Source organism: Lepus europaeus, chromosome 14 (assembly GCF_033115175.1).
Source record: "Lepus europaeus isolate LE1 chromosome 14, mLepTim1.pri, whole genome shotgun sequence".
Classification (NCBI taxonomy): domain Eukaryota; kingdom Metazoa; phylum Chordata; class Mammalia; order Lagomorpha; family Leporidae; genus Lepus; species Lepus europaeus.
Window position 1 is genome coordinate 80,009,470 of NC_084840.1, and position 17,346 is coordinate 80,026,815.

Below are 17,346 nucleotides of genomic sequence, written 5' to 3' on the forward strand. Positions count from 1 at the left end.
AGATCGCTTGCTGACAATAGCAATATCACATGAATACTTAGCAAACAGTTTCAACCATTAGATAACAACTTAAGAAAACATTTACCAGAAGGTCCAATGCCTTCTATAAATTTTAAGAATCATGTATTTGAAAACACCTCTTAAATATCTAACATGGTGTAGTTTGTTTAGCCAGTAAACTTAAGCACAACCATCTAAAATGTTTTTAGTTTCTTTCTACCAACAAGTCTAAAACATATGATACAGATTCAGGTCCCACAAATTAAAATGTATCTTTGATTGATTTTAGCAGCTTAAATTTATGGAAAATCTTATCTATAAGCCATTTAAAATAAAACTCTTAATAAAATTTCCCCATGTGGACATACAATATGTACACACATATAACATAGCATAATAGACCAATATAGCAATTTTAATAATAGCTTTTAAAATCTTTAACTCTTTTTGTAGATTGCCAATAGATTTGAATTGCTTTTTGTTTTTAGTAACCTCAGTTAACCATACTTTCTCTCAGTTGGTACTGTTAATACATTATTGGCTTCATCTGTTTACAGAGCCATCCCAAAGTACTGACTACAATAGAAGTGGCTGGAAAAAGTCCATAGGAACCTATAGGAGTACAGCTAAATACAGAACCCACAACACTTTAGTTTTATGAGCAGCAAATCATATATAACTGTGGATGACAAAAGACTTTAAGTCGCCATGTTTAAAATTATAAACTCATCAACCAACAAGAGGCACTTGCTTACTTCACAGTATTTTTGAAAGCACCTGTAGGATTTTACAAGTATTTAACCCTTTAGGCCTCTGGGGCTTTCTCATTAAGATAACTATCATGTCTAGTAACACAAGATCATTAGACTTTTTAATTCTCAAACATTTGTATTAATAGCATTTTCCATTATAGAAACTTAAAATTTAGTACCAAGTCACATCTTGACAGTCCTTCTAATATAATCCAAATAGCCTGATTAGTTGGTGTCTCTATAAGATGAGAGACATAGGTCCTTCGATTTTTTCAGTTGGGCCCAAACTCGAAAAACCGAAGTCCAGGATTTACTGGAAATTTTAGAGACCAGATTGTTTGAAACTTTGATTTTTTGAATGCCTGTCAAGAATGCCAAGAAGGCTCAAAATCCAAAATATCTGGTTGAAATAAGATTCCTTAAAATCATGACATAACATAGACCAAATTTGATCATTGTTACAAGGTGATTATTCAAATCTTTGGAAATAAGCACATATTTAAATAACCCATAGCTCTTAATAAAAATTCAGCTGTTTCTGAACAATTAGAATTTAACAGACATCAAGAGAACATAATAGATTACTTTAACACATTGCTGTAACAGAGCATCAGAGTTTAATTCTATGTCAAAGAGAAATTGAGCTTCCTGTGATCTTTTGCCGTGAGGTTTCCTTTCTTTACCTTCTTTCATATTGATGACCATGTTTCTGTGTTTCTGTGTATAAAACATCTTTAAGCATCTTTTACAGGGCAGGACCAGTGGCAACAAATTCTTTCAGTTTCTGTTTGCTATGAAAAGTCTTTCTTTCACCTTCATTCACAAATGAGAGCTTTGCAGGATATAATATTCTGGGCTGGCAGTTTTTCTCTCTTAGGACCTGGGCTATGTCTCGCCATTCCCTTATAGCTTGTAGGGTTTCTGATGAGAAGTCTGCTGTGAGTCTAATTGGAGATCCTCTGAGAGTAATCTGACGTTTCTCTCTTGCACATTTTAGGATCTTTTCTTTATGTTTCACTGTGGTGAGTTTGATTACAACATGTCGTGATGAGGATCTCTTTTGGTCATGTTTATTAGGGGTTCTATAAGCTTCCTGTACTAAGATGCCTCTGTCCTTCTCCAAACCTGGGAAATTTTCTGCTAGTATCTCACTGAAAATGCCTTCTAATCCTTTCTCCCTCTCCATGCTTTCAGGAACTCCTAAAACCCGGATGTTAGGTTTTTTAATAGTATCCTGTAGATTCCCAACAATATTTTTTATCTAATTTCCTCTTCTTTTCTTTGGTTTGTCTGTTTCCTTTCCTGTTCTCTGTCTTCTAATTCCGATATTCTCTCTTCTGCTTCACCCATTCTGTTTTTAAGGCTCTCTAATGTGTTTGTCATTTGATCTATTGAACTCTTCATTTCATTATGATTTCTCGTCACTATCTCAGTTTCTTGTTCCACTAGTTGTTTCATTTCATTTTGATTCCTCCTTAATATTTCATTTTCACGAGAGAGATTTTGTCTCTTGTCCATTAAGGATTTCTGTAGTTCAAGAATTTGTTTTTGAGAACTTCTTAATGTTCTTATCAATTTTTTGAGATCCGCTTCTTGCATTTCTTCTATCTCATCATCTTCATAATCTTGAATTGGGGTGTCTTTTTCATTTGGGGGCGTCATTGTGTCTTCCTTGTTCTTGTTACCTCGGTTTTTGCGTTTGTTGTTTGGCATGTTGGAGATATTTGGTTTCTTCACTGTGGTGTTTTTTCTTGTTACACTATGGCTCTATATTAAGTGGACTGTCTGCTTTCTGTGGAGCCTTAGAGGCTTGAGATGAGTGTGACCTTAGAGCTGTGTTTGGTTCCTCAGGGTTGAGGCTGTGTCAAAGAGGACACTCCCAGGTTAGTCGTGGTAAATCTCTCTTTCTTTCCTTTTTTTTTTTTTGATTCAAAAGGGAAGTAATTCCGCACAGCTGAACGTAATTGGAGGTAGTTAGCAGGCAAATGATATACCCACAGGAGCCAGAGATCAGAAGCTCTTTCCCAAGAACCACACAGGGAATCTCTGCTGCCCTCAGTGTGGGCTCCAATTCTACTGCAGTCTCCCACTGGGTTGCCAAGTTAGATGCTAATCTCCTGTAATTTCACCCCTCCCCCCCAGAGTCAGGTTTTTCTGCTAGGCTCAGGGCTGGTGCAGACCTGAGGTCGCCCTGCTTATGACGTATGTCCAAAATGCGCCTGCTCTTTGTCTTGTTAGCCTTTGAGGGGTGAGCAGAGAGAGAGAAACTCGTGTCCATATCGGTCACTTTTTTTTTCCTCTCTCTCTTCTAGTTAGCCTGGTGAACTTTTTCCCACAGAGTTTCAAGCCTCATTCCCTCTAGTCTCCTCTTTCTGCTTGCCCACTGGTGTCTCGGGCTATTGAGGTTCAGCTCACCTCACGTTCCAGCGCTGGTGCGTTGATTCTGCTGCTGGTGTCCCGAACCTGGGCTCCCACACTCTCCACGCAGGTCCACTGTGAATCACTAGTTCTGGAAGAGTTTCCTCTGCTGTTTCTTCCCCTACTCTTCCTTGACCCTGCAGTATCTCCACTGTTGTTAACCTGTGTGTTTCTGAACTATCAATGTGCTCACTTCCTATTCCGCCATCTTGCCGCTCTCTATTCTAACAAATCTTAATTAAATCATCACTTTTGTGCCAGCCAGCAGCAGTTGTGGTTTTTGCCAAAAGAAGGAACTTCTTTTGCAGTGAAATGTATTAATTTTTAATGAAAACTGAGAGTTATAGTTAAAAGAACTTTTTAAAACTTATTTAAAAGTTAAATAAAATAATACACAACTGTAGTGTTCACTTTACAATAAGGAAAAGCAATCATAAAAATACATCTGGAGTACTTAGTTACTCAAACATCTTTTGCTCTGTCAGAATGCTTTAAAACTACATGTTAGGAGTACTCACATTGCCACTTGGAATGCTCATATTGTTTATCAGAGTACCTGGGTTTAAGTCCTGACTCTGCTTCAGATCCAGGTACCTACTGATGTGCACCATGGAATGACTGAAGTAGTTGGGTTCCTCCCACTTACGTGAGACCTGGATTGGGTTTCCAGCTACTGGCTTTGGCCTTGAGGAGCCCTGGCCTTTGTGGACATTTGGGGGATGAACCAGGGCATGGGAGCTCTCTTTTTCTGTCTCATATAAAAATGCATATTAAAGATTATATTTGTCTTAGTAAGAAAAAATGGCACCACGTTTCTACCACTCATGAATAAGTTATATATTAGGGAGAATTATAAAGTCTTAGAAGAACTTGAAAATGTGTAGTCATTCCCTAATAATATTCAAAAATAAAGAAGTTAAGTATTTTGGGGGAAGACTTCATTATTTTGCCCTTAAATCAAGTGTTATGTAGGACAATGCTTTAATATTTTGATAAATTCCCTTGTAGTCTATTGCTATCATCTGTCTACTTATCTATTATCTACTTTTGCATCTATCATCTATCCAAAATTTCTCAACCAGAAATTTGAATAGAAATTTGAGTATAATTAAATTAAATAATTAAAGGAAAGGGAGAACATTGGTTCTCATATCACAAGATAACCATTAGTTTTGTGAAATGATACAGAAATCCTCTGTAAAATGTTACAAATAAGATCCATAGTTCATTTCATCTACCTCCTAACAGTAACAAAATTCAGATGAATGTTAAAGCACATTAGGAGACTGTGACTAAAGTTTCCCAGACTGTCTATCTTAAGGACATATTATCATTCAGTCAATTACTCTTCACTGTTGCATAGTTGGGCTACTTTTCACTTAGGTCCTTATCAACAAAGCCATCATAAACAGATTTGCACATGCATCTTTGAATCTCTGATTACAGAGGTGAAGGTGAAGTTGATTCTGGGTGCTGAAATACTGAGAGAAATATTTGAAATTTAAAAGAACTTTGACAATTCCAAATGAATTTATAGTCTTCTAACACCTATATTTCCATAAGCAGGGTGTGATAGCTCTCTTTTCACATGTCCTTTGCTAAGATTTAGCATTCTTATTGAAATATAACTTATGCCTTTTGGTATGTAAATTTTAGTATCTGGTAAATTTTGCATTTTGTTGTTTATGTATGATATTGTTCACATTTTCATGTATTTACTGAGCATATTTTTCTTCTGTAGATTTTGCATGTATTCCTGTTTTGTAAAAGATTTACTTATTTATTTGAGAAGTGGAGGCATGCAGAGAGAGAGAGAGAGAGAGAGAGAGAGAGAGAGATGGAAAGACAGAGAGAAAGAGATTTTCCATCTGCTGGATCATCACCAGGTGGTCCCAGTCCCAAAGACTGGACTGGTCCAGACCAAAACCATGAGGTCAGAGCTCCATGTGGGTGGCAGGGGCCCAAATACTTGCACCATCCTCTGCATCTTTTGCAGGCACCTTAGCAGGGATGTAGATTGGTAGCAGAGTAGCTGGGACTTAAACTGGCACTCAAAATGCCAAAATTTGCCAGGTGCCAAGGGTGGCAGCTTAGCTTGATGCACCACAGTACCTGCCAATGTATTTCTATTTCTATGTTCATATGAAACATTGCAAATAGACTTTTAAATTCTTTATTATTCTTCAAGACAATGCTTTTCTTAGTTTAATGAGTTTGAAGCTGAGAGACAAGTTTAGGAGACAGAAACAGAGAGAAACAAGAGACAGAGAAGCAAGGGGAAAGAGGGAGACATAGACAGGGAAAGAGAGGGAGCTTAATATGATTTGCTATTCTTTGCTGAGTTTTTTAAATAAAATTTTACATAGGCCAATAGCCAATTGATTCTATTTTATGTGTACTTATTCAGAGTGATTAATATACCATTTTAGCTAGTATTTAAGTTAAAGTCTTTAGACATTGGCTGTTCAATGAAGGACAGTGAATGACTGCATCTAAAATAATTGTTTTATAGTGGTTACTTGTATCTAATAATTGAATCAAAGACACAATGTAAGTATTTTTATTCATTTCCAAAAGGAATTGAGAGTACCAATTCTTTTTTGTTGTTGTTGTTTGTTTTTGGAATATGTGGAATGAATCACTGACAAAAAAAATTTATAAACTGAATCCACCAAAGAAATATTTAGGATTGGAACATTATGGCATGAAACTCTATTTTATTTTACCAGAACTGTGTGAATCTGTGAGATCATGTTGTCATCTGCTTCTTCTGCTCCTTCTTCATAAGGAAACTGTTTCTTCCTCTGTGAGGAACCCTAGCAGCACCACAGGATGCTGTTGAATGGATATAATGTGAAGCGGTATGCTAACAAAGCATATAGCCAAGAAAACAAAGGGCTTAGAAAATTGGATTCCAGAATCAATTGCAATGGGGGCATCCTTAATTTCTCAGTTAAAAGGGTAACAAGTAGATAAAGGGCACAGACTCAGATAAAGTTTGCGTTGGAGGTAAACTTCGCTCTGAATTCAGAGGCTGAGAAGACCCATAAAACATATCAGGAAGCAGATGTTCATTAAGACTACATGGCCCTGCTCTGGAACACTAGCTATCAGGGAAATGCAAATAACAACCACAGTGTGGATTTACCTTAACTTAGTTAGAATGGCTGTCATCTAAAAATCAAAAGACAATAAATTCTGGCAAGGATGTGGGGAAAAATATACCCTAATCCACTGTTGGTGGGAATGTAAACTGGTACAACCATTATAGAAGACAGTATGGAGATTCTTCAGAGATTGGTAAATAGATAGACCATATGACGGAGAATCCCACTCCTGAGAATTTACTCAAATGAAATGAAATCAACATATGAAAGAGTTATCTGCATTTCCATGTTTACTTTAGCTAAATTTACAATAACAAAGATAAGGAATCAACCCAGATATCCCATAGCTGATGACTGACTGAAGAAAATGCGGCATGTGTACACTATGGAATAGTACTCATCCATAAAAAAGGAATTAAATCCTGTCTTTTGTAACATAATGGATGCAACTGGAAACATTTATACTTAGTGAAATAAGCCAGGCCCCAAAAGTTATATATATATATTTTTTTATTTATATATATTATATTTATATACTATATTATATATAGTATATTTATATATTAGTATATAATTATATATAAATTATATTATATAAATATAATTATATAAATATAAATATAATAGATATGTATAAATATATAACATATTATATAATATGTTATATATTATATAAATATGATATATATTTATAAATATATTATATATTATATATTATTTTATATTATATATTATATATATTATATTTATATAATATATATAATATATATTATATTTATGTATAATTATGTATACATATAATTATATATACATATATGTATAATTATGTATAATTATATAATATATTATGTTATCATAATATAATCATAATATATATATAATGTATATCATATAGTTTACCTGCTCTGAGGTAACTAATAAAGTACAAAAAAATGTAATGTATGGGGCCAGTGCTGTGGCACAGCAGGTTAACAGCCTGGCCTGAAGTGCCAGCATCCCAAATGGGGGCTGGTTCTAGTCCTGGTTGCTCCTCTTCCAAACCAGCTCTCTGCTATGGCCTGAGAAAGCAGTAGAAGATGGGCCAAGTCCTTGGGCCCCTGCATGCACATGGGAGACCTGGAAGAAGCTCCTGGCTCCTGGCTTCATATCAACACAGCTCCAGCTGTTACAACCATCTGTGGAGTGAACCATTGGATGGAAGACCTCTCTCTCTGTCTGCCTCTCTTCTCTCTGTGTAACTCTGACTTTCAAATGAATAAATAAATATTTAAAAATGTAATGTATATGTGTGAAATTGACATTTTGAGATTTGACTATTTTTGTGCCCTTTTGTTTACTGTTGAGGAACACTGATTTTTTTAAAAGATTCATTTATTTATTTGAAAGTCAGAGTTACACAGAGAGAGGAGAGTCAGAGAGAAAGAAAGTGAGAGGTTGTTTTTTTTTTTACTTTTATTTAATGAATATAAATTTCCAATGTACAGCTTATGGATTACAATGGCTTCCCTCTCCCATAACTTCCCTCCCACCCACAATCCTCCCATCTCCCGCTCCCTCTCCACTTCCATTCACATCAATATTCATTTTCAATTCTGAGAGAGGTCTTCCATCCTATGGTTCACTCCCCAGTTGGCCGCAATGGCCAGAGCTGTGCTGATCCAAAGACAGGAGCCAGGATTTTCTTCTGGGTCTCCCACATGGGTGCAGGGGCCCAAGGACTTGGACCATCTTTTACTGCTTTCCCAGGCCTTAGCAGAGAGCTGGATTGGAAGAGGAACAGCCAGATCTCAAACTGGTGCCCATATGGGTTGCTGGAGCTTCAGGCTAGGGCATTAACCCGGTTAGCCACAGCACTGGCCCCTAGTGATTTTTTTTCTTCCTATTATTTTTTGAGTTCTTTACTTAGTTGAGGGTTAAGCTTATGATTATAACAATAAACTGAAAGTATGTCATTGTAAAAGTTAAAAGAAAAAGCAAGCAAGGAAGGATGATGGAGGGTGGAATTGTGGGAGGGAGGAAGGGTAAGGTGGGAAGTATCACTATTTTCCTAATTCTGTATATATGAAATACATGAAATCTGTTACCTTTTATAAATTAAAAAAGAAATTAACAAAAATATTTTATAGTAAAATAAAACAAAAATGAAGAAGAAAAATACAAAAACCAAGGTAGCAGTGCACCCCTGTATTAAATCAAGGCATAATGAAGTACCTGAATTTTGGATTTGTAGGATATTTTTCTTATATGAGTTTCTTTGTCTCTTCGCTCATAGTGATAGTTTTTTCTTCTCTTGTATAATAGTGCTTTGGGGAAAAAGCCATCCTCTGAAACACTTAGCTTCACTTAATTCCAGTGTCTATTATGTCCCATACCATCTATCGATTTGTGTGGGATTGGTTGGTGTGATGCAATGTGAATGAGCTATGGGCTGTCCAGATATTTGGTCAGTAATTATTCTGAGTATGTCTGCAAGGATGTTACAGGATAAGATTAACATGCAATTAATGGACTAAATAAAGCAGGTTGCCATCCATAATGTGAATGCGCTTCATTTAATAAATTGAAGGCATGAGTCAAAAAACAAAGGCTGATATTCTATGAGGAAAAGAGATTTCTTCTTGTCTGGCCATCTTTGATCTAGGGCATTGGCTAGATTTTGGCAATGCCAGTCCTCATAATCATGTGAGCCAGTTCTTCATTTTATAGAATATAGCTATATCTATACATTTATATTATCTATGTCTACATATCTATATAATCTACCTTTGGTTTTTCTGTTTCTTTCATGGAATCTGAATAATCCCCTCCAAATATTTTTTCTTACATTCAGGAGTGGAGTAAGGGATGCTGGCCACATACTCAGCTGAGGAGTGCAGAAGAGGATAGAAGAATCAGTGTGGCTTAGGACTCCTGCATTTATTAAATTTTTTAAAAAAGAGTTATATATTTGAAATACAGAGTTACAGAGAGATGGAGGGAGGACACACACACACACAGAGATAGAAAAAGAGAGAGAGGTCTCCCGTCTACTGGTTTGCTCTCCAAATAGTCATAACACCCAGGGCTGGGGTAAGCTGAAGCCAGGATATTTTGGATGTGAATATTTGCCTATTTGTCCACTGCTATGACAAAGAATTTAATACCCCAGGAAATATGTAGGAAGAAGATATTGTGTTACTGACTGCCAATATGGCACCCAGACAAATCTTTCCAAAGGCTTATGCTTGAACACAAGGGAGACAGTATGGGGGCAGAAGTTCTGCTGATGCCTCTCCTACTGAAGCTGAAGAAGTGCCCTGAATAGCCCAATGTCACTGATATTAATCCAGGGATGATGGCAATGAACAACACCGCCATTCTGAGCATCTTGTGCACAAAACACAAAAGAATGCCTATGCAGAACAGAAAACAGAACGAGGTGCATATCAAAGTTTCATGTGCCAAGGGGGAACACATCTCAGTTCCCAAAAAAGCAGAATTAAAAGGTATACAACCAGAGGTAAAAATTGATACATTCCAACTGACACAGGATTATTTGAGATCGCTATGAAAATTAATGATAAAATAAAATAAATGGTCAAATGTTTTTACAATTATACCTTGCCAAGATTGGATCATGAAGAAATAGAATACCTGAACTGAACAATGAGTAGCAAGTATGAATCATCAATAAAAAGTCTGTCATCAAGAAAAATCCCAGGACCAAATGGCATCACTGCTGAATTATACCAAACTTATAAAGATGAATTTCCACTTCTTAAATCATTTCAACAAAGTAGAAAAGGAGGGAATTCTTTCTATTTCATTATTTGAGGGCAGTGTCACCTTGATACCAAAACCAGAAAAGGACACAACAAATAGGAAAGCTTCAAGCCCATTTCCTTGATGAAAATAAATACAAAAATCTTCAACAAAACACCGTCAAATTGAATCCAACAGCACATTTTTTCCCCAGGTAGAGTTAAACAGTGAGGGAGAAAGAGAGAAAAGTCTTCCTTCCATTGGTTCACCCCCCAAATGGCTGCTACAACCGGAGCTATGCCGATCAGAAACCAGGAGCCAGGAACTTCTTCCTGGTCTGCTATGCGGATGTAGATGCCCAAGCACTTGGCCCATCCTCCACTGCCTTCCTGGGCCACAGCAGAGAGCTGGACTGGAAGAGGAGCAACTGGGACTAGAACCTGGTGCCCATATGGGATGCCGGCTCCGCAGGCAGAGGATTAACCAAGTGAGCCACAGCACCGGTCCCCAACAACACATTTTAAAATTCATTTATCATGATCAAATGGGATTCATCCCAGGGAAGCAAAGGTGATTCAGCCTATGCAAATCCATAAATGTTACATACCATATCCACAGAATAAAGGACAAGAATCGTATGATTGTCTAAATAATTACACAAATGGTAATTGATAAAGTACAAAGTTCCTTCATGATAAAAATTCTAACCAAATTTGGTATAAAGGACACACCACCTCAGTGTAATAAAGGCCATATAACAAATCAACAGTTAACATCATAAACGGGAGAGCTGAAGGTTTCCTCTTTAATATTTGGAACATAGGCCAGTGCTGTGGCTCAATAGGTTAATCCTCCGCCTAGCGGTGCCGTCACACCGGATTCTAGTCCCGGTCAGGGCACTGGATTCTGTCCCGGTTGCTCCTCTTCCAGGCCAGCTCTCTGCTGTGGCCAGGGAGTGCAGTGGAGGATGGCGCAAGTGCTTGGGCCCTGCACCCCATGGGAGACCAGGAGGAAGCACTTGGCTCCTGCTTTTGGATTGGCATGCAGCGCGCCGGCCGCGGTGGCCATTAGAGGGTGAACAAATGGCAAAGAAGACCTTTCTCTCTGTCTTTCTCTCTCACTGTCCACTCTGCCTGTCAAAAAAAAATATTTGGAACAAGACAGAAGTACGCTAGAGGTCCTCAAGCAAGAAAAATAAGCAATGGACATTCAAGAGCTTTGGATCTTTTCTATCCCACCAATTTGCTCTCAGCCCATGATTATAAAATTCAGCCCTCTACATGGAAAGCCAAGACACCATGGAAAAGAAAAAAAAAGAAGACCTAAATGAAAGATCTCTGTGAGTGAGATCCCAGTGGAAAGAACGGGGCCATCAAAGAAGGAGGTACCTTTCTCTGAAGGGAGGAGAGAACTTCCACTTTGACTATGACCTTATCAGAATAAGATCAAAGTCGGCAAACTCTAAAGGCTTCCATAGCCCTGGCAACTCATGACTAGAGCCTAGGGAGATTACTGACGCCATGAACAGGAGTGTCAAATTGTTAAGTCAGCAACAGGAATCACTGTGTACTTACATCCCATGTGGGATCTGTCCTTAATGTGTTGTCTAATGTGCAGTGATGCTATAACTAGTACTGAAACAGTATTTTTACACTTTGTGTTTCTGCGTGGGTACAAACTGATGAGATCTTTACTAATTATATACTGAATAGATCTTCTGTATATAAAGATAATTGGAAATGAAAAAAAAAACCTGGTGTTAAATTGGAAATGGCATAGAAAATTAATTAATTTAAAAAAATTATGTAGGATCTCTGTCTTTAATGTGCTGTACACTCTTATTTAATGCTATAACTAGTACTCCAACAGTATTTTTTTTTAACTTTGTGTTGCTATATGGGGGCAAACTGTTGAAATCGTTACCTAATATATACTAAACTGATCTTTTGTATATAAAGAGAATTGAAAATGAATCATGATGTGATTGGAAGGGGAGAGGGAACAGGAAAGGGGAGGGTTGTGGGTGGGAGGGAAGTTTTGGGAGGGGGAAGCCATTGTAACCCATAAGCTGTACTTTGGAAATTTATATTCATTAAATAAATGTTTAATTAAAAAAAGAATGGGCTATCAAAGAAGGAGGTACCTTTCTCTAATTGGAGGAGAGAACTTCCACTTTGAATGTGGCCTTGTCTAAACAAGATCAGAGTTGGTGAACTCAAGAGGCTTCCATAGCCTTGGCAGCTCATGACAAGAGCCTCGTGTGATTACTGACATCATAAATAAGAGTGTCAATTGTTAAATCAACAACAGGAGTCACTGTGCACCTGCTCCCTATGTAGGACCTCTGTCCTTAATGTGTTGTACTATGCGAATTAATGGCAAAACTAGTATTCAAACAGTACTCTATACTTTGTGTGTCTTTGTGGGTGCAGTCTGTTGAAATCTTCACTAGTATATACTAAGTTGATCTTCTGTTTATAAAGATAATTGAAAATGAATCTTGATGAAGAATGGGATGAGAGAGGGAGTGGGAGATGGGAATCTTCCATCTGGTGATTCACTCCTGAAATGATTGTAACTGCCAAGGTTGGGCCAGGTCAAAACCAGAAACTCTATTCAGTTTACATGGGTGGCCAGGGCCCAAGTAGTTGGACTATCTTCTGCTGCTTTCCAGGTACCTTGGCAGGGAACTGGAATAGAAGAAGAGCATCCAGAGCTTAGAATGGCACTTCAATATAGGGTGCTGGCATAAGTAGAAGCTTAATCCACTGTATGCTACCACCTCTGTCATTATTTTAAACAAAAATTTGTATTTATTCATTGGAAAATCATAGTAATAGAGACAGGGACAGGCATCTTTCATCATCTTGTTTATTCCTCAAGCATCTATAACAGCAGAGGGTAGGTCAGATGGAAGCTAAGAAAGAGGAACTCCATCCTGGTCCTGTACATGAGTAGCAGGAACCCAAACCACCATCTGCTGTCTCCCAGGCATATTCACAGGAAGCTGACTGGGAAGCACATATGTGTTTCAGGTGGGGACTTGACTGGCTGGACCATTTCACCTGTGTCCATTCTTGTTTAATTTGGAGAATTTTATACACTGACATTTAAAGTAATTATTGATAATAGATCAAACACCTGCCATTTTGGTGTTTGTTTTGCATTTTATTGCAGTTTCTCTCTTTATTCCCTCTTCAGAATCTTCATTTGTGGTTGTTTTTCTTCAATGGTGTACTTTGATTTCCTTCTTATTATTTCTGGTTACCAGGAAGCTTACAAAAATTTGAATTTGGGGAGTATTGTAAGAATGAATCAGTAAAGTCATATTAACAACAGACCTGGGGTAAACCATGGCTTACGGTACTACTAGTACTGAAATAGCAGAAGTTTCCATAAGCTCAGAGAAAATGAACAGACTGCTTAGATTTGATTTCTGTGCGTGGTGAAAAATAAGAGTCTAGTTTCATTCTTCTGCATGTTTGTATGTGATTGTTTTCAGCACCATTCATTTAAAAAGACTATTCTTTTTCCAATGCATACTTTTAGCAACTTGGTCAAAGATAAGTTGGTTGTATATGTGTGAATTTACTTCTAAGGTCTCCAGTCTGTTTCACTGGTGAATGGATCTGATTTTATGTCAATATAACACTGTTTAAATTAGAGCTTCATAATTTACTTTAAAGTCAAGGAGTGTAATGTCTTCTGCTTTGTTCATGTACCAATGCCATCTCAGTAGTCCAAGAGATCAATTTCAGTTCACAACTGATCATACTGATAGGTCTAAGAGTCAAAGGGATCACATAAACAAGACTAGTGTCTGCTAATACTAACTGATAGAATAAAAAAGGGAGAGAATGATCCAACATGGGAAGTGGGATACACATCAGACTCATAGAATGTCAGATGTTCTAAACAGCACTGTGGCCTCAGAATCAGCCCTTAAGGCAATCGGATCTAGCTGAAGAGCCCATGAGAGTATTTTAGGCATGGAAAGCCAAGACATTCTGGCAAAAATAAACAAACAAAAAACAAACAAACAAACAAACAAACAAAAAACTAAATGAAAGATCTCTGCGAGTGAGATCCCAGTAGAAAGAATGGGACATTAAAGAAGGAGGTACCTTTCTCTGAAGGGAGGAGAGAACTTCCACTTTGACTATGACCTTGTCTAAATAAGATTGAAGTTGGCAAATTCAAAAGGCTTCCATAGCCTTGGCAACTCATGACTAGAGCCTAGGGAGATTACTGACGCCATAAACAAGAGTGTCAAATTGTTTAGTCAACAACAGGAGTCACTGTGTACTTACTCCTCATGTAGGATCTCTGTCCTTAATATGTTGTCCAATGTGAAGTAATGCTATAACTAGTACTGAAACAGTATTTTTACACTTTATGTTCTGTGTGGGTGCAAACTATTGAAATCTTTACTTAATATATACTAAACTGATCTTCTGTATATAAAGATAATTGAAAATGAATCTTGATGTGAATGGAATGGGAGGGGGAGCAGGAGTTGGGAGGGTGTGGGTGGGAGGGAAGTTATGGGAGGGAAAAGCCATTGTAATCCAAAAGCTGTACTTTGGAAATTTATGTTTACTACATAAAAGTAAAAAAAAATAAAAATAAATAAAGAATATCTACAATGGCAGGCACAAATGAATTCAGATTATTATAACTAATGCTTCAATGCAAAATGATATTATATACCAACAAACATCAAGAACTTCCATGGAACCATGACCTCACCTAAAGAGCAAAATAAGATACCAGAAATCGATCATTTGGGAATTGAAAATTCCAATGCTCAGATGAAGATGCAAAATTTATGTTTTAAGAGAACTCAAGAATATTTAAGAGAACACAGGGGCCAGTGCTGTGGCATAGCAGGTAAGGCCATCACCTGCATTGCTGGCATCCCATATGGGAGCTGGTTGAAGTCCCTGCTGCTCCTCTTCTTATCTGGCTCTCTGCTATGGCCTGGGAAAGCAGTAGAAGATGGCCCAAGTGCTTGGACCCCTGCACCTGGAGAGACCCGGAATAAGCTCCTGACTTCTGGCTTTGGCATTGCAGCCATTTGGGTAGTGAATCAGGGGATGGAAGAGCTCTCTCCCTCTGCCTTTCCTTCTCTCTCTGTGTTACTCTGACTTTCAAATAAATAGAATAAATATTTAAAAGAGAGAGAGAGAGAGAGAACGCAAGAGATAGAGACAGAGAGAGAGAAAGAGAGAGGGAGAACACATATAAGGGGTTCAGTATTCTAAAATATTTGATAGAGAAATTGAAGTAATTAAGCAAAATCAAGCAGATACCCTTCAACTGCAAAATGAACTAAGTGAAATGCAAAACATGATAGAAGCATCAATAAATAGCAGAACAGATCAAATAAGAAAGAATCAGGCAGGAATGGAACACAAACGTGGAGACAAATGTTAAGTACTTTATTAGGATTTCATATCACTCCATTTTGTGTTCCTCATGTCTACGATCAACATTAAGTTGTTATCATTTCAAGACAGTTTACTGTAGCCTTTGTGGAAAACAGTATGGAGATACCTCAGAAATCTTAATATAGACCAACCATTTGACCCACTCATCCCACTCCTGGGAATTTACACAAAAGAAATGAAATCAGTAAAAAAAAAAAAAAGCTATATGCACCTCCATGTTTATTGCAGCTCAATTCACAATAGCTAAGACATGGAATCAACTTAAATGCCCATCAACCAAAGACTAGATAAAGAAATTGTGGGGATACAATTAGATCTACAATAGAATAATCATGATTTATGCCCAAATGATTCTGTTTCACGAAGGGCACAGGTCTCCAATTAATACTGGGGCAAGTCCAGACATTTAGTCCACAAGCACTTGCTCAGAGGGAAGCTGTTAGGATTTGTCCATCAATGGGTTTTACTAGCCCACCACTGAGTTCCAAGTCACAGTCCTATAGCCCCTTACATCTGCCCAAGGTTGTAAGAGAGTGATAAAGGCAGACCTCTGGCCACCCAGATGGGCCCCAGGCAAGTCACACCTGATCCCCACAGCCACAGGTCCCTACACAGCCCTTGGATGTCTGTCAAACCCATTGGAGGCTGGTAATGACACACATAAAAATGAGTCTGACCCCTAGAGCTCAGATCTCCCTAATACAAGGCAAGTCTGGAGATTCAGTTTGTGAACATGGCCAGAGAATAGACGGTGTAAATGGGCTTCAGGTCTCAGTATATTAGACTGGGTTCTGAGCTCCAAGGCAAGATCCTAATCTCCCTGTCCTGGCTTCTCTGCACAACTGTGTTGAACTGTGGTGTCACTTTCTCTAGGCGGTTGCAGGACAAATGGCAGAGGCTGCCTGGCTGCTGAAATTCCAAATATTCACTCCACATGTATGCACCTGGGAACTGGGGCAGGGGCCTCAGTCACTGTGGGCCTGACACTGGGATTCACTTTACTCTCTCTCTGTCAAGCAGAAGGCATCTCTCCATGCTATGCTCCTTGGACCTGGGGGGAAGGGTAACATGCACAACTCTTTCCATCTTGCTTTCTTCAATGAAACTTCTTATGATTTTACAAGAAGAAGCACTGTGGTCTCCCACTTGGCTTCTCCATCTTTTGCAAAGGTGACTTGGTGTGTGTTTAGCTAGCTGTTCACATTGGTGTCTCTGTGGGGAGGTGGTTACTGGGACATCCTACTCAGCCCCATTTGGTTTTTATCCAAAGATTTGATATAGACTAGTGGTTGCTCATATGTGGTCATCCCTTTTTGGAAGAGTTAATGTTTTAATGAAAAATGAGAAAATCACAATAGATCCCTTAAATACAATCATAAGGATTTGGAAAAGTTAACCAGAGACAGAAAACACAGCCCTGTGCATTTGAGAAACAGGAAAACACTTAATGGAAGAGTGGGCTTCTGAGTTAAACATTAAAAGGCAATGTGGGGTGAATGTTTTGGCACAACAATTTGGACACTGCTTGGGACACCCTTATGCCATATCAGAGTGCTAGGGTTGAAGTCCCTGCTCTGCTTCTGATCCAGCTTCCTGCTAATTCACACACTGGGCAGGAGCAGATGATGGATAAAATATTTGAATCCTTGTCACCCATGTGACATTGGGTTCCTGGCTACTTTCTTTGGCCTGGCCCAGCCCTGGCTTTTGCAGGCACATGGGCAGTGAACCACCGGATAGAAGATCTGTCTCTGTCTCTCTTTCTGTTGCTTTGGCTTTCAGATAAATAAAAATAAATCAATTACTAAATTTTTAAAACAAGATGTTATTGCATGGTCAATGTATATGGGAAGGAACCTGAGAGAGTAAGGATAAGTG